Source organism: Macaca fascicularis, chromosome 15, assembly GCF_037993035.2.
Source record: "Macaca fascicularis isolate 582-1 chromosome 15, T2T-MFA8v1.1".
NCBI classification, from domain to species: domain Eukaryota; kingdom Metazoa; phylum Chordata; class Mammalia; order Primates; family Cercopithecidae; genus Macaca; species Macaca fascicularis.
In genome coordinates, this window is record NC_088389.1 from 93,701,169 (window position 1) to 93,729,132 (window position 27,964).

At 38.3% G+C, this 27,964-nt stretch overlaps 2 pseudogenes; one reads left to right on the top strand and one right to left on the bottom strand.

Moving 5' to 3' along the window:
• The first annotated feature begins 284 nt into the window (after positions 1 to 284).
• On the top strand, positions 285 to 22,277 carry LOC135967439 (ADP-ribosylation factor-like protein 6-interacting protein 1 pseudogene; annotated as a pseudogene).
• Positions 22,278 to 23,741: 1,464 nt separating this feature from the next.
• LOC141408699 (non-histone chromosomal protein HMG-17 pseudogene) lies at positions 23,742 to 24,161 on the bottom strand (annotated as a pseudogene).
• Positions 24,162 to 27,964: the final 3,803 nt, after the last annotated feature.

Sequence of the window (27,964 nt, forward strand, 5' to 3'; positions counted from 1 at the left end):
CAATCAGGTTGTATGTTTTATTGCTATATTGAGTTGTATGAGTTCTTTATAAATCATGAATATTAACCCCTTATCTGAGTTGTATGAGTTATTTATAAATCTTGGATATTAATCCCTTGGATATGGTTTGCAAATATTTTTTCACAATCTGTATGTTGCCTCTTCATTCTGTTGAATGTTTCCTATACTGTGCAGAAGCTTTTTAGTCTGATATAGTCCCATTTATTTATTTTTGCTTTAGTAGCCTTAGCTTTTGGTGTGATGCCTAATAAATCATTGCCAAGGCCAATATCGAGAAGCTTTTCCCCTATGTTTTCTCCTTTTAGGCATTTTATGGTTTCAGGTCTATGTTTAGGTCTTTTATCCACCTTGAGCTGATTTTTGTGTATGGTATAAGATAAAAACCCAATTTCATTCTTTTGCATGTGGAGATCCAGTTTTCCCAGCACCATTTATTGAAGAAACTATTCTTTTCTTATTGTGTCTTTTGTGGCCCTTGTCAAAAATTAGTTTATCGTATGTGTTTGGATTTGTTTCTGGGCTCTTTATTCTGTTCCACTGGTCTATTTGTCTGTTTTTATGCCAGTACCATACTGTTTCAATTATTTTAGCTTTGTAATATAATTTTAAACCAGGATGTGTGATGCTTCCAACTTTTTTTCCCTCAGAATTGCTTGGCTATTCAGAAGCTTTTGTGGTTTCACGCAAATTTTACAACTTTTTGTCTATTTCTATGAGAAGGCTATTGGGGTTTTGGTAGGGATTGCATTGAGTCTATATATTGCTTTAGGTAGTATAGACATTTAAACAATATTAATTCTTTCAGTCCATGAGCATGGAATACCTTTCTACTTACTTGTGATTCCTTCAATTTATCTTATCAATATTATTGTAGTTTTCATTGTACAGGTATTTCTCCTTTTAGTTAAATTTTTTCTAAGTATTTTATTTTTTAATGCTATCATAAATAGGATTGTTTTCATGATTTCTTTTTCAGCTAGGCTGTTGTTTGTGCATAGAAATGCCACAGACTTTCACATGTTGTTTTTGTATCTTACAACTTACTGAATTCATTTGTTAAGTGTAACAGATTTTTGGTGAACTGGGGATTTTCTACACATAGGATCATGTCATCTGTAAACAGAGATAATTTTACTTATTCCTTTTCAATCAGGATTCCCTTATTTCTTTGTCTCTTCTAATTGCTCTTGATAGTGCTTACAATGTTGAATAGAAGTGTTGAGAGTGAACATCCTTGCTTTGCACCAGATCTTAGAGAAAAAAGCTTTCAGTTTCACTCCAATAATCATGACATTAGCTATTAGTTTTTCATAAATGGCTTTTGTTATGTTGAATTTCCTTCTATTCCTAAACTGTTGAGTTTTTATCAAGAAAGGATGTTGAGATTTTTATTATTTTTAAAATTGACATTGTGATTACATGTATTTATAGGGTAAAACTTGATATTTTGATAGATAAATGATGTATAATGATCAAATAGCATGGCTGTCACTTTGTGTACTTATCATTTCTTTATGGTGAAGACATTCAAAAGTCTCTCTTCTAGCTCTTTTGCAATATATTAAATTTTACTATTAACCACCATCACCTTACTGTGCAACAGAATATCAGAACTTATTCTTTCTATCTAATTGTAATTTTGTGCCCATTGACCAGCTTCTCCTCATACTCCTGTCCTTCTATCCCCACTCTCCAGTCGCCACTGTTCTGTTATGTTTCTGATATCAACTTTTTTTTTGACTCCACATGATTGAGATAATGTAGTATTTGTTTTTCTGTGTATAGTTTATTTCACTTAATATGATGTCCTCTATGTCTGTCCATGTTGTTGCAAATGATAGGATTTAATTTTTTTAGGGCTAAATAGTATTCATGTATATATGAATATGTGTATATATATATATGAATATGTGTATATATCACACTTTTTAAACCATCCATCTTTGGGTTGGATTGATTCTTTATCTTGGCTATTGTAAATAGTGCATCAGTAAACATGGGAGTGAAGATGTCTCTTTGACACATGGATTTCACCTCCTTTGGATATATAACCCAATAGTAAGACTACTGAATCATATGGTAGCTGTATTTTTATTTTTTAAGGGACTTCCATAGAGTTTTTCATGGTGAATGTACTTATTTACACTCCTACCAACAGTATGTAAGCATTCACTTTGCCTTACATCTTCACAGACATTTGTTTTCTTTTGTCTTTTTTATTTTAGCCATTCTAACTGGAGTGAGGTCATATCTCATTGTAGTTTTGATTTGCATTTCCCCGCTAGCTAGAGATGTTGAACTTCTTTTTTAATGTACCTGTTGGTCATTTGATTATCTTTTTTGAGAAATGTCCATTAATGTCTTTTTCTTATTCTTTACTTTAGAAGACAAAAAATATTTTATTGAGTGAAAACTTGGAAGCTTTGTTTTTGAAGAACTGTTTTGTTTTGAAGCTTCGTTTTTGAAGAAATTCTTTTGTAGATTATAACTACCTTTCATTGAGTAGCAACTTTTATTAAGTGCTAAGAATTGCGCTAAGTGCTTTAGATAAAGTATTTCAACTAACCTTCAACACAATTTTATAGAATTTGATCCAGTTAAGATATATATTTTATAGGCGAGAAACTGAGGTTCAGAGAGATTAAATTACCTAAGGTCATATACCTACTTGAAAAAAAGAAAAGAAAGCCGTTGAACTCTGTCCAGTGTTTTTATTCCTGTGTCAAATGACATAATCGTGGTTTTTTATGTTAATAGGTCATATACTTAAGGTGGTGATATGCCCTGTATCATTTTTCATTGCATCTCTTTGATTCTTCTCTCTTTTCTTCTTAATTAGTCTTGCTAACAGTCTATCTATTTTGTTGATCTTCTCAAAAAATCAACTCCTGGATTCACTGATTTTTTTGAAGGTTTTGTGTGTGTGTGTGTGTGTGTGTGTGTGTCTGTATCTCCTTCAGTTCTGCTCTGATCTTAGTTATTTCTTGCCTTCTGCTAGCATTTAAATTTGTTTGCTTTTTTTTTTTTTTTTGAGACGGATTCTTGCTCTGTCACCCAGGCTGGAGTGCAGTGGTGCGATCTCGGCTCACTGCAAGCACCGCATCCCGGGTTCACACCATTCTCCTGCCTCAGCTTCTGAGTAGCTGGGACTACAGGTGCCCACCACCACGCCCGGCTAATTTTTTGTATTTTTAGTAGAGATGGGGTTTCACCACCGTGTTAGCCATGATGGTCTCAATCTCCTGACTTTGTGATCCGCCTGCCTCAGCCTTCCAAAGTGTTGGGATTACAGGCGTGAGCCACTGCCCCCAGCCTCTCTAATTCTTTTAATTGTGATGTTAGAGTGTCAATTTTAGATCTCTCCTGCTTTCTCTGGTGGGCATTTAGTGCTATAAATTTCCCTCTACACACTGCTTTAAATGTGTCCCAGAGATTCTGGTACATTGTGTCTTTGTTCTCTTTGGTTTCAAAGAACTTCTTTGTTTCTGCCTTCATTTCGTTATTTACCCAGTAGTCATTCAGGAGCAGGTTGTTCAGTTTCCATATAGTTGTGCAGTTTTGAGTGAGTTTATTAATCCTGAGTTCTAATTTGATTGCACTGTAGTCCGAGACACAGTTTGTTGTGATTTCTGTTCCTTTGCATTTGCTGAGGAGTGTTTTACTACAAATTATGTGGTCAATTTTATAATAAGTGCAATGAGGTGTTGAGAAGAATGTATATTCTGTTAATTTGGGGTGTAGAGTTTTGTAGATGTCTATTAGGTCTGCTTGGTCCAGAGCTGAGCTCAAGTCCTGGATATCCTTGTTAACCTTCTGTCTCATTGATCTGTCTAATATTAACAGTGCGTTGTTAAAGTCTCCCATTATTATTGTGTGGGAGTCTAAGTCTCTTTTTATGTCTCTAAGGACTTGCTTTATGAATCTCGGTGCTCCTGTATTGGGTGCATATATATTTAGGATAGTTAGCTCTTCTTGGTGAATTGATCCCTTTACCATTATGTAATGGCCTTCTTTGTCTCTTTTGATCTTTGTTGGTTTAAAGTCTGTTTTATCAGAGACTAGGATTGCAACTGTTGCTTTTTTTTTTTATTTTTTTGGTTCTATTTCCTTGGTAGATCTTCCTCCATCCCTTTATTTTGAGCCTATGTGCATCTTTGTACATGAGATGGATCTCCTGAATACAGCACACCTATGGGTCTTGACTCTTTATCCAATTCGCCAGTCTGTGTCTTTTAGTTGGGGTATTTAGCTCATTTACATTTAAGGTTAATATTGTTATGTTTGAATTTGATCCCATCATTATGAAGTTAGCTGGTTATTTTGCCTGTTAATTAATGCAGTTTCTTCATTCAAATGATGGTCTTTATCATTTGGCATGTTTTTGCAGTCGCTAGTACTGGTTGTTCCTTTCCATGTTTAGTGCTTCCTTTGGGAACTCTTGTAAGGCAGGCCTGGTGGTGACAAAATCTCTCAGCATTTGCTTGTCTGCAAAGGATTTTATTTCTCCTTCACTTATGAAGCTTAGCTTGGCTGGATATGAGATTCTGATTGTTGAAAATTCTACCTGATGGTTGAAAATTCTTTTCTTTAAGAATGTTGAATATTGGCCCCCACTCTCTTCTGGCTTGTAGGGTTTCTGCCGAGAGATCTGCTGTTAGTCTGATGGGCTTCCCTTTGTGGGATACCCGACCTTTCTCTCTGGCTGCCCTTAACATTTTTTCCTTCATTTCAATCTTGGTGAATCTGACAATTATGTGTCTTGGGGTTGCTCTTCTCGGGGAGTATCTTTGTGGTGTTTTCTGTATTTCCTGAATTTGAATGTTGGCCTGCCTTGCTAGGTTGGGGAAGTTCTTCTGGATAATATCCTGAAGAGTGTTTTCTAACTTGGTTCCATTCTCCCCGTCACTTTCCAGTACACCAATCAAACATATATTTGTTCTTTTTACATAGTCCCATATTTCTTGGAGGCTTTGTTCATTTCTTTTCACTCTTTTTCTCTAATCTTGTCATCTCACTTTATTTCATTAATTTGATCTTCAATCACTGATACCCTTTCTTCCACTTGATCGAATCAGCAGCTGAAGCTTGTGCATGCATCACGAAGTTATCATGCCATGGTTTTCAGCTCCATCAGGTCATTTAAGGTCTTCTCTATACTGTTTATTCTAGTTAGATATTCATCTAACCTTTTTTCAAGGTTTTTAACTTCCTTGGGATGGGTTAGAACATGCTCCTTTAGCTCGGATAAATTTGTTATTGACGACCTTCTGAAGCCTACTTCTGTCAACTTGTCAAACTCATTCTCTGTCCAGTTTTGTTCCCTTGCTGCTGAGAAGCTGTGATCCTTTGGAGGATAAGTGGCGGTCTGTTTTTTTGGAATTTTCAGCTTTTCTGCACTGGTTTCTCCCTGTCTTTGTGGTTTTATCTACCTTTGGTCTTTGATGTTGGTGACCTACAGATGGGGTGTTGGTGTGGATGTCCTTTTTGTTGATGTTGATGCTATTCCTTTCTGTTTGTTAGTTTTCCTTCTAGCAGTCAGACCCCTCAGCTGCAGGTCTGTTGGAGTTTGCCAGAGGTCCACTCCAGAACCTCTTTGCCTGGGTATCACCAGCGGAGGCTGCAGAACAGCAAATATTGCTGCCTGATTCTTCCTCTGCAAGCTTCATCCCAGAGGGGCACCCACCTGTTTAAAGTGTCTGTCAGCCCCTGCTGGGAGGTGTTTCCAAGTCAGGCTACACAGGGGTCAGGGACCCACTTGAGGAGGCAGTCTGTCCATTTTCAAAGCTCAAATGCCATGCTTAGAGAACCACTGCTCTCTTCAGAGCTGTCGGACAGGGATGTTTAAGTCTGTAGAAGTTGTCTGCTGCCTTTTGTTCTACTATGCCCTGCCCCCAGAGGTGGAATCTACAGAGGCAGGTGGGACTTGTTGAGCTGTGGTGGGCTCCACCCAGTTTGTGCTTCCTAGCCTCTTTGTTTACACTGTGAGCTACTCAAGCCTCAGCAATGGTGGATGTCCCTCCCTGCGTCAAGCTGCAGCATAGCAGGTCGATCACAGACTGCTGTGCCAGTAGTGAGCAAGGCTCCACAGGCATGGGACATGCCTAGCAAGGCACGGGAGGGTATCTCCTGGTCTGCAGAAGTATTTGGTCAGGAGTGTACCGTTTCTCCAGCTACAGTCTGTCATGGCTTCCCTTGGCTAGGAAAGGGAAATCCTCCCCCACTTTGTGCTTCCCGGGTGAGGTGACACCTCACCCTGCTTCAGCTCGCCCTCTGTGGGCTGTACCCACTGTTCAACCAGTCCCAGTGAAATGAACCAGGTACCTCAGGTGGAAATGCAGAAATCACCCGTCTTCTGCATCAATCTCACTGGGAGCTGCAGACTGGAGCTGTTCCTATTGGACCATCTTGGAAGCGACCGGTTTTTTATTTTACATTTTTAATGTCCCTTGCTTACTTCTGTTTTCAATTTTTTCTTGTCAAGATATTTGCCTTCTATTTCAATACTTAGTATTTACTTTAATTCTGATTTATGCTAACCATCATTTCTTCCTAAATTTAAAAAACATTAAGGACTTAATTTTCCTGTCCTCCTTTTACACTTTATAAAAATTTTGAAACTGATTTAAACAAGAACTCTAAAAATAGTATGTCTTGCTGACTCAGATCACTATTTGACATAAATCGGGTGGAGACCTGGGCATTCTCTGTTTGATGCCCTCCCCCATCGTCCCCACCTGGCTCCTCCGTTCCCTGCTCTTCCTTGTCCGTCACTGCCCTATGCTCTAAGTCTGACCCTCCACACTGCATTTCCCAGGCTCCCTCACTCTGGCTTCTGATGGAGATCAGCCAGTGTTGGTACCAGAAGGAGTCTTGAGGGTAGAGAGACAGTGAGTTTGGGTATGTGGTCTGGCTGTGGCAATGGGCTCCTAAGCCACAGATCCTTTTAGGCAGTACCACTTCAGTAGCTCCACCTGTCACTGGATCTGGTTAATACTGTTTCCTTCTTCTCCTTCTAGCCTAAAAGAGTTCATGGTTTGCTGCTACTGTCAGCCCCTGGGTGCCTTTTCATCCCTTGAGGTTACCGTTGACACTACTCAAACAAAATGATGGTATGTTTGTGTTTTTGTTATAAACAATTTTTAAAAATTTAACAGAAACCTGCATTTATAAAGAACACTAAAAATATACATTTAAAGTAATTGTTTATTAAACTGTAACAAGATTTCTAGCAATTTTAGATTGAATGTTATGCTCCCAAACTTCTTTAGATACATGCCATAATTATAAATTAAATTTTTGGGTCAGACTTTGCTATAACTGTGGTAATTTTAAAAAATCCACACTTGAAATGAGACAAGTGTCTGCTGATTAAAGATAAAAGAACTTTCCAGTGTGTTACATGGATTTTACAATAAAAAAGCTACTTTCACAATAGAATTGATGTCCCCTTGACACCGCCTTTGGGAAGGAAAAATTAAACAAAATTGATGTCACCTTTCAGGTATAGATATTGCAACCTTAAAGAAGTTATAGAACTCCAACACTTGTCTTCACCTGGAACATAAATTAAGATGATACTGACTTGTGAATACCCATTTTCCTCATATAACAATTAACAAATTTACATCAAACCAAAGTGAATAATGCTGGCTTATTTTATTTATAAGTAGTATGCATGGTTTTTAGATGAAAGGCTTCGCTTAAAAAATATTTTTTGAGATAAAGTCTTCCTGTTCACCTGTGAAGCTTATTTGGTATATTGTAGTCATTTCTAATCTTTCTCTGTGATACAGGCCATAGAACTATCTAGAGGTTAACAATCTTAATTATGAATTCTCTCTATTACTTTATTAAGCTGTCTTGTTTGTTCTTTTGTGTATTTACCTCAGTCTGAGTGCCATGCAGCACATAATAGTGTTAGACAAAGTTTTAATGTGAACAAATTAATGCAGTTTTCTAGAAAAGAATAATCTAGGGTTTTGTTTCTAGCCTGTCCTATTTTTAAACTTATTGTTGCCTTTCTTATTTCTTTATGTCTTTGATGGACTTCCAATAGTTTCTACGACTTGAGCTTATAGTCCTGTCTTGTGTAGACTGGGTAGTGGAATACTAAGCTTGTATACTTGAAAATGACAGCCTTAAATTCCCCTATCAGCCACCTGTCCCCGCAAAATAATAGTAATAATTAAAGCCAGCAATAACAGTTATTTTTCCTTAAAACATAAAATTTTAAAGTAAAAAAATCTTATTTTATTATTTTTAAGCCAGCTATCTTAAGATCTTATCTGACTTGGTTTCTGGGGTTTTTGAGAGTAAAGTTTCCCAGCACCCCGCTTCTCCTACACTTATCCTTACACTTAGGCATGAATTTGCAAAGCAATGCCTCAGAATGTTTCTGAAAAAATGTGTTGGAATTACATCATATGACTGAATAGCAGTGCAGTTGAATGTGTTGTTTTTTATTTATGTCTTCACATTTGTTTATATTAAGGATAGAACCCCAAAGAGAATGATACTGGTTTACTTATTCAATGCTTATTAAACAATAACAATATGCCAGCCTCTGTACTATTCAATGAGGGTACAAAGGTGAAAAGACAGGGTTGCATACTTTTATAATATTTCTGTGTTATGGTGGCTCAAATTATTTCACTCAGTGCTTTTCTTAGAAGAAGAAATATTTGGATGATGTTCAGTAAACACACATTTTGTGTTGTCTTTGAATCTATTTGGTAGGTTTATGATGTTAAATTCCTGGTTGGGTTCAGTTCAAGTATATTTACCAAAGACAAATTAGAAATACAGGGACCATCAGGTTAGGGATTTATTTCATTATGGTAATAGGATTATGTCCTTGGAATTGGAATTTATTTTATACTTGCTATGGTTTTTAAATCATTTTACATGACTTAAATGTCAAATTATAATGTAAAATAATTATTTTCAGTTATGCACCCCAAAATTTGAAGCCACATTTGTTTTGAGGGAATTTTGAATATGAAGACCTCAGAGTATTAGAAGTTACATTGAGTGGGGATTATGCATAATTTTCCTCTCTTGAAAAATCTATCTGTGATTATATATTTTCTTTTTAATGTACATAAGCAAGTAAAAAACACAAGGAGAACTTCAGCTATAGACCCTGCACTTTAGCATTAGTAACTGCTAATCTTCCCACAAGTGTCGGTGATTTTTTTTGCACATATTACAATAAAAATTACTACCACCACCTTAAGAGCTGATTGGAATTGCGTATTTTATTTATTTCTTTCTTTTGAGATGGAATCTTACTCTGTTGCCCAGACTGGAGTGCAATGGTACGATCTTGGCTCACTGCAACCTCTGCCTTTGGGTTCAAGTGATTCTCCTGCCTCAGCCTCCTGAGTAGCCAAGACCACAGACACGTATCACCACACCTGCCTAACTTTTGGTATTTTTAGTGGAGACAAGGTTTAGCCATGTTGGCCAGGCTGGTCTTGAACTCCTGACTTCAAGTCAATCCACCCACCTCGGCCTCCCAAATTGCTGGGATTACAGGCATGAGCCACGGTGCCTGGCCTGCGTATTTTAATTCCATATTTTGCTTATATTTTTAGCATTTAAACATTTGCATATTTAAAGACATTAGTATACTTACAAGTAAGGAAAATTCTATTAGGTTAGATATTTTAAAACCTCTGAAAATTAATTCATTTCTAAATAACAGTTTGTAGCTATGTACCTTTAATAAATATAGCAATTAGAGCTTTCATATTCAAGAACTATCAATTGCAAGGACTGGACACCCTAAAAATGCACAACTCTAAAGAAAAGGTAAAAAATCTGCCTATTGAGCCATATAAAAGGGAAGAACAAGTAACCTTTTATAACAGAAGTTATATAAGGTGAAATAACGATGATGACAAGGATTTTGTTTTCTTTATATATTTTATTAGGAGAAAAACTACTGTAGGAGAGGGAAAATTGCTTCTGTGTACCCTTCTAGATTTTTTGGCTGGTCTATGAATTAAATTGACATTAGACAGATTAAAAGGAGAAAAAACGTTTAATTACTCACATATGCACCTGAGTCCCACCAAAATATGAGAGTCCAGGAAGCAGCTAGATGATTGAGACAGCTAGAGTAAGGAACAGGAATAAGGATTTGGGGTACTGGGGAGTGGTAGAGATGAATTGTGGGAAGGCGGGAAGAGGAAATGTGTGGTGAATAAAGGTTACCTTGCTATGCAGATAAAAGTCTCTCCGGTGAGAAAAAGTTATCTATGAGTAACTCTCTTTCTGGCAAATATAAATACATATACTAATAAAAATGTCCTTTACAAATGGGACATTATACTTTAAGCAGATGGGGAGGCGAAGTGCTTTTTCTGCATTGACTGGTTCTCAGTTTCTTTTAGCTCAGAAGAATAGTGGCATATTTTGGGATGACTTGTTCTGACCCCATCACTACTTGGTGGTAAAATGCTACCCAATGTTATAACATCATGTGGCAGTTTCTTTTAAAAAGTCTTTAAACGTGATATAATTTCCTCAAAGCTTTATGATGTAAAATGAGGTATCTCAGATATGGACTTCTCCAGTGAGAGGATCCCAAAGGCTTTATGTCCTCACATGCTATTATGGGTTGGGGTGCAGTGGAAAAGAAATGCCAGGATGTTTGTAGCTTTATCACATTGAAAACTTAGAGCATCTAATTATCACTCACTTAGAAATCAAATTGTTTTCTATAGACTTCCTTCTCCAAGGAGATTCAAAGCACTTGCTACAAAAAGGGAAGATCACAGCTTGCTTCTCTGTTTTCCTTCCTCCAGGGAAAACCTTGTGTCACTTGGTTGGCTTAACAGAATTAACTTCTCTTCTTGGATCGCTGGTCATTGTTTTTACGTAGTTCAGTAACTATCAAATACTTTTCACCTGTGATTAAAAGCCTATTGCTTCTGGAGGGTCACTGGCATGCTGCAGTCCTATGACTGGGCAGCAGGTTTCTCACCTTCCTAAATCTGAGCAGCACAGACCTGCTGGAGGGTAACCCACACCTGATATTTCTCCTTTTGTGGTTGGTGAGTGCTAAGGGTGCAGCTGCTGCCCTATCAGCTTTCCCAGAGTCACAAAGAGAAGCTTACACTTGGAAGGGACCTTATTCATTGTCTGCTCCTGTTGTGCTGTCCATCCACTGATACCCTCATCTACCTGCTCTAGTCCTCAGTGTGGTTCAGGCTCCGCTCTACCCATCCATTTGGATTTGGGCCCCAAGCTACAAAGTTCATATTTGCACAGATCTCAGCTATGTCCTCCTTCAAGTTCTATACCTCCCCGTTCTAGTTTTGAAATAAAAGGAAATAAGGAGGAGAAGAAAGTGACCAACGTTCTCAGGGCTGCTTCAAAGCTAGAGATAGAGAAGAGGAACAAGCTCACAAACTCAAGTATGCTGAGCATAGCTGACACCAAGGGCAGCCAGTGCTCCCTGTATCTTTATGCTCTGTAAATTCAGAATTGAATTTATGTATTCAATTGTGAATTGAAGTCCAGAATTGAAATAAGCACCTGGGACAGCTGCTTGCAGTGTTCTTGCTTTCTCCTTTTTCCTTAGCCACAGTGCATTAGTTTAGGCAGATACCTTCAAGCCACTGACCACTGCTTGCTTGCTTGCTTCCTTCCTTCTTCCCTCTCTCCCCTCTTCCCTCCCTTTTCTTCCTCCTTTTCTCCATTTCTTCCCCCCATCCTCCATCCCTTCTTTCTTTCCTTCCCTCCATCCCTCCTTCCTTCCTGCCTTATTTCCTTCCTTCTTTCAACAAATATTTGATGAACCCCTATCTAAGGTGATTGGGATACAGAATTGAACTCAGTCACTGCTCATATACAGCCTAGACATTTAGTAGAAATGACAGACAGTATTTAAAGATATACAAAGTGTAAATTGAGCTAAGTGCTATGATGAACACTATAGCTGGATGTAGAGGTCAGGGAAGAGCTGCCTTTGGAAAGAAGTATTTGAATAGAAACGTGAATAAAGTGAGGGGAAATCCATGTGCAAGATGAGGTTAGCAATCACACTTACTTCTTTGATCTTACCTGGAAGAAAGTCCATGAGCTCATTTTCTAATGGATTAGAAAATCTGTTGCCACTAGTAGGAAGCCTACAATTTTGTTTTGTAGCCTTCACATTCATACTTACCACTAAAATATTTGCTTCCAGCATCATAATTTACTTATAAGAGAAAGTAAGATTGGAATTTAAACTTTTGGTTTAAACTGTGATTTTCAAAAATTCTGCTTTAGTAGAAGAATAGTCTTATGTTCACCTTTATTGTTACTGTGAAGTATGAATCACATTGAAATGTGTAATTTTAAGATGAGAATCATGTTGATTCTTCAACTCACTGAAAATGAAGTGCCTAATTTTGATGAGATAAATTGTTCCAGTCTTTGCTGGAGTTGTAGATTTATCCATAGCTGGCTTCCATCTGTTACATTCAGATGATAATGATAAAATGTGTCATTTCTACCCAGTCTTCCAGCACAGACTAGTTAGAAGACAGAATTATCTTTCTGCTAGGTTTGTATGCTTCTTAATAAAGTCTTTATTTATTATTTTTAAATGCCCTCTGGGTATAGTCTTTAAATGCATTACTAAAAATAACTTTCCATATGTGAAAATGTTTCATTTAAATTATTTTGGTGTTGCCTGGCATGGTGGCTCACGCCTATAATCCCAGCACTTTGGGAGGCTGAGGTGGGTGGATCACCTGAGGTCAGGAGTTCGAGACCAGCCTAGCTCACATGGTGAAATTCCGTCTCTACAAAAAATACAAAAAGTAGCCATTTGTGGTGGTGCACACCTGTCGTTCCAGCTGCTTGGGAGGCTGAGGCAGGAGAATCACTTGAACCTAAGAGGTGGAGGTTGCAGTGAGCCAAGATCATGACACTGCACTCCAGCCTGGGTGACAGAGTGACACCCTGTGTCAAAAAATTAAAAAATAAATCATTTTGTTGTTTCCTTGTTAGTGTCCAAAATTCACTGGAGAGATTCTTTCAGAATTGTAAAGTTTAATTAAAAATGTTAGGTGTGCCGGGTGCAGTGGCTCACACCTGTAATCCCAGCACATTGGGAGGCCGAGGCTGGTGGATCACCTGAGGTCAAGAGTTTTAGACCAGCCTGGCCCACACAGCGAAACTCCATCTCTACTAAAACTACAAAAATTAGCCGGATGTGGTGGCAGGTGCCTGTAATCCTTACTACTTGGGAGGCTGAGGCAGGAGAATGGCTTGAACCCAGGAGGCAGAGGTTGCAGGGAGCCGAGACTGTGCCACTTCACTCTGGTCTGGGTGACAGAGTGAGACTGTCTTAAAAAAAAAGTGTTAGCTTAGAGGATGAACCTTAATGCATTTCTTAATGGTATCTGAGCAAACAAAAAATTTAAGTTTAAGAATATCTTTGAAGGTGCTTCTTTCACCTGCTCTTCTATTATTTTCTACTACAGGAATCCATATTTTCTTACTTCATAAAGAATGTTATTCTTATTTCTTAATGAGTCCTGCTCCATAATTCTGCAAAGTTATTTACACAGAGAGATGGTCAGAACTACTGTCCAGGATTTCAGTGGCTTCTGAATTGAAGTGCAGAATTGAAATACCAGTAATTCACCGAGTTGCTTGCTTACCAATTATTGTAGATAAATTAACATCATGCCTCAGACTAATGATCCCATAGAGAAGATTCATTTTGTAGTTTCATATATCTATAGCATGTATCAGTAACTTTACCCAAACCCTAATAAAAGTTTGTCAGCTTAATATATCTGTGCATGAACTTAACTACCACTGGAGAATGGTCAATTTTGTTTATAGCATCCAATATTTGAACTTTTTTGTAAATGAAAAGTTACATTAAAAAAAAAACTTCTCATAAAAATCCTCATGGGAAGTTCCATTCAGTTTATGTTTTCTCCCTCATTCTTCATTTGCCTGCACCTGAGCTGTTCCTCTTGTTCTTTCCTCAATGGCTACGTTAGAAACTGGTAAATATGTCTTGCTTCCTCTGCCTTCCCTGCTCACCCTCAGTTCATCAGGAAGTCATGTAGGCTTCCTGCTTTTGCTTCCCAGGAATTAAAGAAATCTTAGTCAGAACATCAAAAAATCTAGATCATTTGGCCTTTGAAACTTTCACTTCTCAAAGGTTACTTGTAGTGAATGTGTTTATACTTCCTTAGGAAAGGAATGTGTATGAAACTTTGTGTTAATAATAAAAATAGCAACACTAGATAGAATGCTGGGCTAGGGAGATGGTCATTTCTAGAGATTCACCAACTGAAGGAAAATGTATCTCACTATAAGGTAAGAGGCTTTTCTTCCCAGATCATCAAACCTCTGGATATAATTTTCAGTGTTCATTTCCATGAGGGCACAGATTTGTATTTGATTGGCCTTTTTCTTATTGTCAATCTTAAAATCTTTAAAACGGAAATCTGTTCTCTTTGGAATCAACCCAGAAAAAATAGTAGCTCAACTTTAAATCAGCAAATGGTTAAATATTGTTAGAAAGATATTACTTAATGCCTTAAGTTAGCTGGTCCTATTCCCAGCTCATTTAAAAAAAATAGAAACCTCAGCAAATACTACAAACTAGTAAGAGAATTTCTGAATCCGTAAGATTGAAAATGAGCAACACAGCTCATTTTCTTACCAATAACTAAGAAAAAAATTAAGATTGTTAATTCTCTTGTTCTGTGATTCTCTTTGAGAAGGTCCATATCTGTTGCTGAGTAAAAACATTAATGTTAAGAGACCTTACTAAATTATAGACAAAACTTTGAGTGGTATAGTAAATAAGAAATTACTGTCAGAATTATTTACACTTACCATACTGGGGTTTTACAGCATCATTTAACTGCTAGAGCTATTTTTAAAAATCCACATATTTCACAGTAACCATAGAAAAAAACCAACAAGAGGTGTAGGAAATAGAAGGCTTTTAAATGTATTTCATATTATTATGAGATGTTCATTTTTCCAACCAGCTATTTCTTGTTATTGTGTACATGGTAGGAGGAATAAAAAAGGGATGATGTTTATCCTGACTTCACTCACTGAGGGAGAAAATAAAAATGGCAGATTGAAGTCATCTTATTATAATGTTGCAAGTAGTTTTTAAAGTCCAGTAATTTTTGGCTGGGTGCGGTGGCTTATGCCTGTAAATCCCAGTACTTTGGGAGGCCGAGGTGGGCAGATCACCTGAGGTCAGAAGTTTGAGACCAGCCTGGCCAACATGGCGAAACCCTGTCTCTACTATTTCTAACTGTGTGTATACACACACACACACACACACACACACACACACACACACACACACACACATACAGTTTTGTTAAATACTGTGAAATTCTCCTCCAAAAGGGTCATACGATTTTGCATTCCCACCAGCCCACTGGCATATATGAGTGTCTCTCCCACACTTCTTCAACAGTGTATTAAGTTGAAAATTTTTGCTATTCTAATGAGTAAGAAATGGTATCTTAGTGTGGTTTTAGTTTGCATTTCTCTTATTATAAGTACAACTGAGCATTTTTTCATGTGTTCACAGACCAATTTATGTCTTTTGCAAGTTACCTAATTTGTGTCTTTTACCCATTTTTCTCTAGAATTTTGGTCTTTTCCTTCTCAATTTTAAAAAGGTCTTTGTATATTAGAACTATCATTTGTATTTGTAATATTTGTGGCAAATACTTTCAATTTAATACCATCTTTTGACTGATTACAATGTATGTGCGCTTTTTTTCTTGTACTAATACCAACTGCTTTACTTATATGGGCTTTAAAATAGGGTATAATATCTAGTAGGGCCTGTTCTCCCTCAGAGCTCTTTCTCAGTGTAGCCCAGCATTTTTTTTTTTTTTTTTTTTTAAAGACAAAGTCTCACTCTGTTGCCCAGGCTGGAATGTAGTGGTGCAGTCATAGCTCACTGCAGGCTTAACTTTCTGGGCTCAAGTGATCTATCCTGTTTTTTTTTTTTTTTTTTTTTTGAGATGGAGGCTTGCTGTGCCGCCCAGGCTGGAGTGCAATGATGCAATCTCAGATCACTGCAACCTCTGCCTCCTGGGTTCAAGCAGTTCTCCTGTTTCAGCCTCCCAGGGTATGTGTGTTCTTAAAGATAAAGTGTGTCTTGTGTAAGCTGCACATAGTTGGATCTTGGTTTTTTATCCATTCAGCCACTTTATGTATTTTGATGGGAGAATTTAATCCATTTACGTTCAAAGTAATTATTCATAGGTAAGGACTTACTATTGCCATTTAGTTAATTGTTTTCTTTTTTTTTTTTTTTTAAAGATCCTTTGTTTGTTGTTTATCTTTGTGATTTTATGATTTCCTGTGGTGCTAAGTTTTGATTCCTTTCTCTTTATCAATTGTGTATTGAGGTTACTCTTGAGGTTTGCATAAAACATCTTATAGTTATAAGACTCTTTTGTGTTGATAGCAACTTAATTTCAATCCCATACAACAACTCTAGACTTTAAACTTCCTCATTTATATTTTTGATTTCACAATTTACATATTTTTAAATTATGTATTTCTAAATTAGTTCGACCATTGTGGAAGACAGTGTGGCAATGCCTCAAGGATCTAGAACCAGAAATACCATTTGACCCAGCAATCTTATTACTGGGTATATACCCAAAGGATTATAAATTATTCTGCTATAAAGACACATACACATGTATGTTTACCGTAGCACTATTCACAATAGCAAAGACTTGGAACCAACACAAATGCTCATCCATGATACTGGATAAAGAAAATGTGGCACATATACACCATGGAATACTATGCAGCCATAAAAAAGGATAAGCTCATGTCCTTTGAAGGGATATGGATGAAGCTGGAAACCGTCATTCTCAGCAAACTAACACAGGAACAGAAAACCAAACCCACATGTTCTCACTCATAGGTGGGAATTGAACAACGAGAACACATGGATACAGGGAGGGGAACATCACACACCAGGGCCTTTCAGGGGGTGAGGGGCTAGGGGAAGGATAGCATTAGAAGAAATACCTAATGTAGATATCAGGTTGATGGTGCAGCAAACCACCATGGCATGTGTATACTTATGTAACAAACCTGTACGTTCTGCACATGTATCCCAGAACTTAAATTGTAATAAAAAAAGAGAAATCACTGAAATGAAAACAATAAAAAAAGAAATAATAGAAAAGAAGAAAGTTCTAAAGATGTTATATGCACATATATATGCATATATATGTCAATGATAAGTATGTACTTAATAAATACACATGTACAAATATATACTCAAAAATTACGTGTTTCTTAACAAGTTATTATGGTTATTATTTTTCACTCTTTGACTTTTAACCTTCATACTATAAGATATACATGACTTATAGAGCACCATAATAATGCTAGAATATTTTGGATTTGACTATGCATTTACCTTTACCAGTGAATTTGATACTTTCTTATATCTTCATATTAGTAACTAGTGTCCTTTTATTTCCACTTGAAGACTCCCTTAAGCATTTCTTGTAAGGCAGGTATAGTGGTAATGAATTTCCTCAACTTCTTTTGTTTGTCTGGGGAAGACTTTATTTCTCCTTCATCTCTAAAGGATACTTTGTTGAGTATGGTATTCTCATCTGAAAATTTTTTTCTTTCAGCACTTCAAATGTATCATCTCATCTGTCCTGACCTGCAGGTTTTCTGCTGAGAAATTTGCTCATCGTCTAATGGGAATCCTCTCATATATGATTTGATGCTGTTCTCTTGCTGCTTTTGAAATTCTGTCTTTGTCTTTGGCTTTTGACAGTTAGTTGTAACACAACTTGGAGAAGACCTATTTGAGATCAATCTGTTTGGGAACTTTGGAGCTTCTTGGATCTGGATGTTCATATCTCTTCCAAAACTTGGGAAGTTTTCAGCAATTATTTCATTATATACACTTTCTGCACATTTATCTCTTCTCCCTGAAGAGCTCCCATAATGCAAAAGTTTGTTTGCTTAATGATGTCCCATATGTCCCATTGGCTGTCTTCACACTTTTTGTTTTTTGTTTTTCTTTCCTTCTCATTGGGTAATTTCATAAGACCTATCTTCAAACGCAGAGTTTCTTCCTTGTGCTTGATCTAGTCTGCTGTTGAAGCTTTCTATTATATTTTTTATTTATTCACTCAGTAGTTCTTCAGCTTCAAGATTTCTGTTTTGTTCTTTGTTGAATGTCTCATTAAGATGATGAATTGCTTTCCTGATTTTGCTGAATTGTCTATGTGTATTCTCTCAGATCTATCTGAGTTTCCTTAAGATTATTATTTTAAATTCCTTTTCAGGCAACTCATAAACTTACTTTTCCTTGGGGTCAGTTACTGGCACCTTGTCTTTTATTGGTGTCATGTTTCTTGCTTTTTAATGTTTCTTATGTCCCCGAATTGATGTCTGTCCATCTGGTGGAACAGCACCTCTTCCAAATTTTAGAGAGTGCCTTTAGTAGGGAAAGATTTTGACTCTGGAAGGCATGGCATAGCAATGACCCAGCTAAAGGTTAAGACCCAGAAAAAAGGTACAGCTGCAATTTGGGAAACAGAGCCAATAGGGCGCCATTGCAACTTAGGCCCCAGGACACAAGGGACTGCACAGTGGGGATTCTGGACCTGGGGATAGTGGGACATGGCAGTATCCCAGATTCTGTGAAGCCACGTGAGACAGCAGCAAGGACCCTGGAATAGCAGAAGGCAGATGTTACTTGGGCCCTGGAAGGAAGGGAGTAGTGCAGCAAAGATTCCATTCCTTGGGGATGGGGGTATCTCAGCAGCTCACACTCTAATGGACTAGTCCAGTTCCAGGAAAGCAGGGTACTACAATTATTCAACGTGTAGGGTAAGGTGACCCAGCTCAGTCAGTGCTCTGTTTATCTAAGACGTAAAATACCATGCCATCTCATCCCTGAGATGTGCAACTGATTTGGCTTGGCCATGACACTGATTTCCTGGAGGCAAGGTGCTGCTTCCATTCAGGAATGGGGGTGCATGACGGCTCTGAGCAGCCAAGTAACCAATTCTTTAGGAGGCTGAGTGCCATTTCAGCTCAAGCCTTAACGGGGCAGGGCCAAAAGCAACTTGGAGGGGTGGGTGGAGCATCTCCATTGCAGCTTGGCCCCAAGAAATAGGATGGAGCAGCAGCTCAGCTTGTGGATGGTGCGCAACCACGTGGAGGCGGCTCAACAGCAACAAAGCTGGAGGAATGGAAGGGTACTGTGGCTACCTACCCCCAGAACAGGACACATTCCAACAGTGTTTCTGATTTCAAATGCAGTAGCCACGTGGGCCACTGTGGTGAGTATTGTCTCCTCCTCTGTGGGGAGTGTAGCTGTATGGATTCTAAGGAGTTCCCTCAGCTGGGCTTAGTGCCTGTGAGAACTACAGGCGTCCCCAGAGGTGAGGACTGTAGGTGCCTAAGGTGGTGATGGGGGCTGCTGTGGTCCTCTTCCTTACCTTTTCCCTGCAAGAAGAATTTTCTCCTGGTTCCAACTGATCCTGATGTGGGGATAGGGTGGTGGAGGTGAGGTATTTCCTTCTGTTGTCTATGTGGCCACCCTGGGTTTCTGCACATTGCAGAGTTTCTAATACACCTTTAATGTATTCTAACATTCTTTAGTTATTTTCATCAAAATGTAGTTGCTTACTTATTGTTTTGGCTATCTTTGGGAGGCATGTGGTGAGTATTGAGGGCTTCTAGTTAGGTTATCTTACTGATGTCATAAAATAGTGGATTTCAAATGCTCTCACCAGGTGGTCTCTGTGCGGGTGTCAGTTGGACGTCTCACTGGGCAGGTGGCCTGCGCTCACAGAGACGGCATCCCGGAGATGGTGGCGGAGGGAGATAATCGCAGCACCAACCTGCTGGCTGCAGAGACTGCAAGTCTGGAAGAACAGCTGCAAGGATGGGGAGAAGTGATGCTGATGGCTGATAAAGTCCTCCGATGGGAAAGAGCCTGGTTTCCACCCGCCATCATCTGTGTGGTTTCTTTGGTGTTTCTGATTATCTACTATCTAGATCCATCTGTTGTGTCCGGCGTTTCCTGTTTTGTTATGTTTTTGTACTTGGCTGATTACCTTGTTCCCATAGTAGCGCCTAGAATTTTTGGCTCCAATAAATGGACCACTGAACAACAGCAAAAATTCCATGACATTTGCAGCAATTTAGTAAAAACTCGATGCAGAACTGTGGGTTGGTGGAAATGCTTCTTCACACTAAAGGAAGAAAAATCTAAGATGTACTTCATGACCATGATCGTTTCTCTTGCTACGGTTGCTTGGGTGGACAACAAGTCCACAATCTGCTTCTCACTTACCTGATAGTGACTTCCTTACTATTGCTTCCTGGACTAAACCAACATGGAATCATTTTGAAGTACATTGGAATGGCCAAGAGGGCGATAAACAAACTTCTTGAACAAAAAGAAAAGAAAAATGAATGATTCATCTGCTTTAATCAGTGTGATTAGTGGAGCATTGCCCCGGAACAGTTTCTGCTGTAGTATCTGGATACCAAAATGTTACGGAAGTAGCTCTTTGCTCTCCCTCACTCTGCCCTTAGTTAATAGAAATTCAGACTCGCCAAGTAAGACTTTGTGCATAGTGTCTTCATGTCACATATAGTTGAGTGCGTTCTTAGCAGTTGGCTTCATGGACAACCCTTAGTGTATGTGATTTGTTTTGATTTTTCTTACCCAGTGTTAATTGAATTCTTGCTTTTAGACAACTTCCTTTTTGTAGTGGTGAACCTTGCCCTTTAGTACAGTTCAAGTGAATCTGGATAATTGTTCATCTTTGCTTTAGCTTAGATACCATGTAGTGGTCTGTGGCTACAGGAAACTGGTCCTACTGTCTGCTTCCACAGTTTGCTTAAAAAACTGTCTGACTTCACGAATATAGAGACCAAGTTTACCGCTTCTGATGAAGAGACCAATTAAGATTCATTCCTCATTCTGTTTGTTTCTGGTGGGAGAAGAGTCCCCATGAAAAAAATGAAACTGATTCCATGCGCTAGTACGTGTAGGCTTCTCCCTTGTGCAAAACTTAGCAATTTGTAGGAAACTTTGATCTTTTTGTCCAAAAAAGGAATGTCTAACAGGCTTAAGCTTTTGTCCCCTTGCACTTAGACTCAAAGTTAGTAAATCCTTAAAGGCTTTTTAATAGCAGACTTCCGAAAGATTGCATTTAGGATTTCTAGGCTACTTTTAATTTCAGATTTTCAGCTGACTTTAGTTATAGTATACAGTAGATTAAGACTCATGTCTATGACTTTCACTCTAAGACCAGCAAAAAGACAGCAGTCTTCTATGTTTAGTCAAGATTCATTTCAGTAGAAGATAATCTTATCTAATTGTTGAGACCAGAATAAGCCTTTTTAAGGTAAACCTCAAAATTCTCATTTTATGGTAATACTGGCCCTTTTAGTCCCCTAGGTTTGACATGGGAGATAGTGACTACACTGGTGTCTGACTTTTTTCCTAGAGATTCCTCCCTGAAAAATACAAGGGCTGTTGGTGAGAGCAGACTTGAGGTGATGATAATTGGCCTCTGGTCGACAAAGATTTCATAACTCCTTGGAAAGCTTCTTATTATCATTCTTAACTTCTTGGTAGCTAGAAATTTAGAGTAGTTGAAATCTGTAGGAATGAACTTCTGAGGGCCAAAACACGTGACTGACTTGGGAACAATTCTTAAACTGATTAACTAGTTGTAATATAGTTTTGTGAATTTATTGCACTGATGTTGTACCTTGTGGTATATCTGTCCCTATTAAATAAGTGTTGTTTTCTCCTCTTTAATATTACTGTAAATAGTGGTGACCATTGTAGCATATGCTTGATTATTTTCTTTTAATATTTCATAAGAAAACTACCTTAATTTTACCTTACTTTCATTGTAAATAAGCCTGTCTTCCTATCTGGATTTTTTTTTGTGTGTGTACATGTTCTACTGATTAACTACTTTTGCGATTTTAATCCTGTATTTCTTCTTCTACTTTGTTTTGTGTAAAAGGGGAAAAAATTAAAAAAGCTGGAATCTCAAATGCTTTCACCAAAAATAAATGATAAATATATTAGGTGATGAATATATTAATGAACCTGATTTGATCATTTCACAATGATCAAATGCATGCATGTATCAAATCATCACATTGTACCCAATTAATATATATGTAATTATTATTTGTCGATTAAATAAAATAAAAAGTTTTAAAAAGACAGAGAGTCGCTGAATGGATTAAAAAACAAGACCCAATTCTATGCTCTCTGCAAGAGACTTGCTTCCCTTTAAGAATACACATAGATTGAAAGGGAAAAGTTGTAAAAAGATATTTCATGCAAAGGGAAACCAAAAGAAATCAGTGGTAGCTATACTTAAATAAGACAAAATAGACATTGTCAAAAACTAAAATGAGATAAAGAAGGTCATTATATAATGAGATAAAAAGGTTGATTCATGAAGAAGATACAATGTAAACACATGCATTCAACATCAGAGAATCTATATATTTATAACACAAATATTAATAGATTAGAAGAAATAGATAGATTGCAATACAATAATAGCAGAGGACTTCAGTATCTCACTTTTAGCAACACAAAAATCATCTAGATAGAAAATAAGGAAACTTGGGCTTGAACTACACTTTGGGTCAAATGACCTAACAGACATATACAGACCATTCCATTCAACAGCAGCAGAATACACATTCTTTTCATGCACACACAAAACATTTTTCATGCTAGATCATGTGTTAGGTCACAAAAGAAGTCTTAACAAATTTAAGAAAGTTGAAATCACATCAAGTATTTTTGGTACCACAATATCATGAAACTAGAAATCAAATTGTTAATTTGGAGAAGGAATTGCAGAACATTTAGAAATATATAGAAATTAGACACCCTCCTCCTAAACAATGGGTCAAAGAAAATAAAAAGGAAATTAAAAAGTATTTTACACAAATGAAAATAGAAACAACATACCAAAACTTATGGGATGCAGTACAAGCAATTCTTTTTTTTTCCAAGCCAAACTGTATCCAGCTTTATTAAAGATACTTTCCATAAACAATCATGTAGACAAACAATTGTTAACAGTATACAACAACTTTTATACTCCCTTCTTCAATGGACTACCAAAAATCAGAAAGCCACTATAAAACCCAATGAAGTATTCATCTTATGCTCTGAACAGAGAAAGTTTAGAGTGAGGGTTGACATTTCACATTTAGCATGTTGTTTAATAACTTTTCACAAGCTGACCCTGACTTTGTGGAAGTGGAAAGAAAATGGCAGAATTTATCTGAAGATCCACAATCTAGAAATGGAACAGGTGCCACTTCTCTTTTGACAGGTGCCATCTCAGTGGCATCACTGAAAAGTCCAGATTGCCTGATATACTTGTAACCAATGACTGGGGGTCAGGTCCCAACAGATGTCTAGGCTTAAGGGAGTTAAGTCTACGCTGAAAGATGGAAAGGGAGAAGAGGACATAAAATGAATTTGTTTTTCCATACCACAAGGCTTTGTGCCAAAAAGTGGCCATGTGTGTCAAAATCAGGGAATCCCTCATCCTGGGAGCCAAGAGGAAGTCTCTCAAAACTAGAAGGGAAAGGTGTTTTCCCCACATCAATCCAGCTTCAGAGACATTCTATTAGTGACATATGCCCCTTTCCCCCAAAACAACAATGAAGGGCTCTGTGTGCTAACAACATAGCTTAAAAAAAAAGTAAAACAAAATTCTGCATTTTTATAAAACTTGATTTAAAAAATCGTATTTCAAACTCTCAGTCACCAGAAGTACACAGTTATCAAAAATGCACACACTTCCCTTGGCAACTCCAGCACCCTCAGCTTTCTGTGCCTGGTCTGTTTTGGCATCTCCATTTTCTGCAGGGTTAGTCCCCTCCTTGCCAGCATCAGCTTTTCCCTTTTTCCCTTTGGGTACCTTCTCTCCTGTCTTTGCATGGGCCTTTTTAGACTTGAGCTCTGGCTTTCGAGGAGCAGGTTTAGCAGACAACCTCGTGGATCTTCTCTGTGGTTCAGCCTTCATCGTGACTTTATCTCCTTTAACATCCCCTTCAGCCTTTCTCTTGGGCATGCTGGTGATGGTGATGTACTTAAAAATTGTATTCTTGTGTTAAGAATGTGTCCAATTAGAACCCCGGATGTTTTCCCTGTCAGCTACATTAGTTCCAGTGAGGTTTATATCCTTCCTCCCATCACATGCCTGCTCATGCACACACATATATGCACACATACACATACCCCCCACACTCGCTCATCTTGTACATGTGAAATAAATTCTTCAAAAATCTTGGTTTTGGCCTTCAGTTACTCCTGTTGTTGGTCCAATCTTCAGTTTGTCCTAACCTTAGAGATTTCACTTTGTTGCAAGTTATGGTATGTCAAGAAGCAATTATTTGAGTCAGGTGATGGCCTATCACCTTAGAGTGCATTTGTTCTTCAGCCATATAAGCTCATGGTGAATTCTTGGACTGAGATCTAGATCTTGCTAGAACCACATTTGTTTCTGCAAGTAGAGCTTTCCAAAGCAAACACTCAGATCTAAATCAAGAAAGGAAGCATATCAGAGAAGGAATAAGTGAAGGTAAAACAGAAATTTTTATTTTTCTTATTCTTAATTGATAAGACAGAACACTTTGTTCAAAATAATAGTTGAAACAATGTATTAGATTATGTATGCTTATATATATCTTAGTGTATGTTTCTGTTTAAGTGAAATAAATGACAGCAATGATACAAGAGATGGAAGGGAGGAATTAGAATTACTTTTTATTATAAGACACTTGTACTCCAGTGAAGTAAGATAGTGTTATTAGAAAGTAGACTTGCATTAGTTGTAAATGTATATTGCAAATTCTTGGGCAACCTCTAAAAACAGTTCAAAAAGAGTTATAACTGATATGTTAAGAAAGGAGAGAAAAGATAATAATATTAAAGTTACCATTAAAGCCATGCACTATTGGGAGTGGGAGCCATGCTCGATTGGGGTATCTGAAAGATCTGTCACCCTAGAGAGGAAGAAACTCTACATGATAGGAATGGGACTTCATTGGAATGTTAGCTTTTTCCTAGGAAATAAGTATAGATCCTAAATCCTTTGAAACTTTGCAGTTTGGGCAGAGGTGTAGGGGAGAGGTACAGGGAGGAAGGGTATGAAATTACTGAAAACAAGAAGTCCTACACACAAACACAACTTCACACACAAGAATCTCCTGGTTTTGTTATCTTTCTAGGGTGGAAAGAATGTAAGAGCTAAAGCAGCTAACCTTCTCTACGTAAAGACCAGAACTAAATAGTGTGCAAAAAATTGGTGGAGGGAGGAATTAGGCATGATTGCCCTGGGATAACCCCAAGCCATCTCTAAAATCCTGCTTCCTTAGACCTTAGCCCATGCTTCCTACTCCCTGCTCTCCCATCCACAATCCTGTGGATTCCTCTTTTACCCAACACAACTACTCCACTCCCCCTCCTCAAAGATGTGACTCACCCTAAGATTGGTGCTCCTGTGACAGCCTGGATCTCCTCACTGCATGTCACAGGATCTTTAATTACAGGGACTCTGCTTTTCCCTAGTTCTAGTAATCTGGGGACTCAGTTCATTTTATACTCTGTAGCCAGGGCCTACTAGGTGCTCCCATGCCTCCACCCAAAACCCCCAGGGAAGCTGTGCACACCTCATTATGAGATCTATAAATTTCCTTCAACCAAGATGTGTTGAGCAGCCACTGCGTGCTTGCCACTGCCCCTAAAGAGCTCACAGTCTAGTAGGAAAGACCTGCAAGTAAGGAGTTGTGAGTGCTGTGATAAAAGGAAAAGACTGTAGAGGAACTGGGATGGGCGGTGCTGAGTGTGGAAGAGATAGTTAGCAAAAGATCCATCATGTAGTTGATGCTTGACCTGCCTTTGAAAAGAAAATAATCAAGCAAAGAAAGAGAGGCACAAGAGGGACAGGGAAAGGCAAAGGTAGTGGCAAGCCCAATGGTCCAGAGCATGGAATGTGGGGGAACTGCCACGGAGTGAGTAGGACTGAGGACTGGGTTGTGGAAGAGGAAAAGGAAAATGCTGCTGGAGAGAAGACAGGAAGAGGGGATCTTAAAGAACCTTGTAGAAGCAGCTGTGAAGTCTAGACTACATGCTGGGGGTACTGGGAAACAGCTGAAGAGGTTACAAAGGGATCATGATTTTTGCATTGGAGAGACTAATTTTCTATCAACACTGAGCAGAGAGCGAGAAGGGATGTGGGAAGAGGTAGCAAAGAGATCCTGAGAACCATAGAACACATTATACACAGTCTGAACTGACTCCTCTGTTCCTCTAGGAAGAAAGAAGAGGAGGAGATAAGTTGTAGTAGTTGGTTGTTTTAATCACCTCCTATTCACCCTGTTGGAGCGGGAGGGATTCCTGCCTTAGGATTATGCACATAGCCAAACATATGACAAGTGATACTGGACTAATGAGACTGACAGAAATTTATTAATTACATAGACTTACAGGATGGAGGATAAGGACACTAAATGCCATGCAGGGCCACGTGGGGGTTGCAGTTGGGAACAGACTGAGTAAGAGGGGCCATGTGAGGCAGGCTTTGTAGTATGAAAAGGGTGAGGTGACCCCTGGTTACCGTGAAAGGATGTGACTATCTTCTTTGAATAATTCCAGGGCTGGCAGAGAGCTGAAACTTGCTATTCAGGAATAAGCAGGAACTGTGTCTGGCTCTCTTGATGTGGAGGGTTGTTTGCAGGAGCAGAATGAGGGGGGAAACTTGTGGTCAGGCCATGTGAGACCATCCCAGTTTTACCAGATGTCAGGGCAGCACATAATGTTGGGATTAATTTTAGACCTTATAGCACAGATCAGCCCTTAATGCCTTGACATTAATTTTAACCTAAATTTAGATGGAGGAGCCAGGCTCTGGGGTCCCTTGTGATGTTCCATATGTGATTGTGGCAATGACTGGATTGTGTGGTCAGAGACTGGAGATCACCCATGAGAGCCAATGCCCAGCATAACAGTAAAACCACAAACCACAATAAAAGCAAACAGTGACATCTTATTGTTTTGTTTTTGTTTTTCAATTTCTCTGAGGCCTGGATGATGATTACTGGGGCCACCAGATCTGGCCAGTGGTGATTCTTTCTGAACTTTCTTTCAGTACATACGCTGTTACTTGAGTAGAAGTAAGAAGTGAGGAAAAAAACTAATGAAGTTATTTATCATTCCTAATCTCTTAACCAAGGTATTTCCAGCAGTTTGCTGAGAAGAAGACTTTTTGAAGATCACGATGGCCCTTCATTGCTTGTTTGATTCTTCTGGGTAAAGCAGCACGATAACCTGAAAGGAAAGCATAAACATCTGGAGCAGTTCCAAAGGCACCTGGGGAGAGTCAGCACTGGAGGCTTGAATAAAAGTGTTTACCTCTTCTTATTCTCCAAATCTCAATGAAATAATAATTTTTAAAAACTAGAAACAAAAACAGATCAAATGTAGCACTGACTGTCATTGGGATCAAGTGAGAGTTGCCTTTTGTTGACAGATCAGGGAAAACAACAAGAATTTGGTAGAAAATACGAAGCTAGGAAAAGAGGTTAGTGGTAAAATATAAAAGAGCAGGGTTTCATATCTTTTAAAAAAAATAAGTTTCTCTTACAACTGTTGGGCAAGCCCTATAGAGAAAGTTGGCGCTGGAAGATGGTGCAGATAGAAGGCCACAAGCAAAGGAGTTCAATATGGGGCTGTAGAGGCTCAGAGGTCACCTGCCATCTGGGACAAAGCTGAAAGGAGTGCTCTATGAAATGGAGATTCCAACACAGAAGGACTAGGGCAATGCCCAGGAAACTTACAACTTGGACAAGAAAAGATGCACCTCAAGATGCAGAA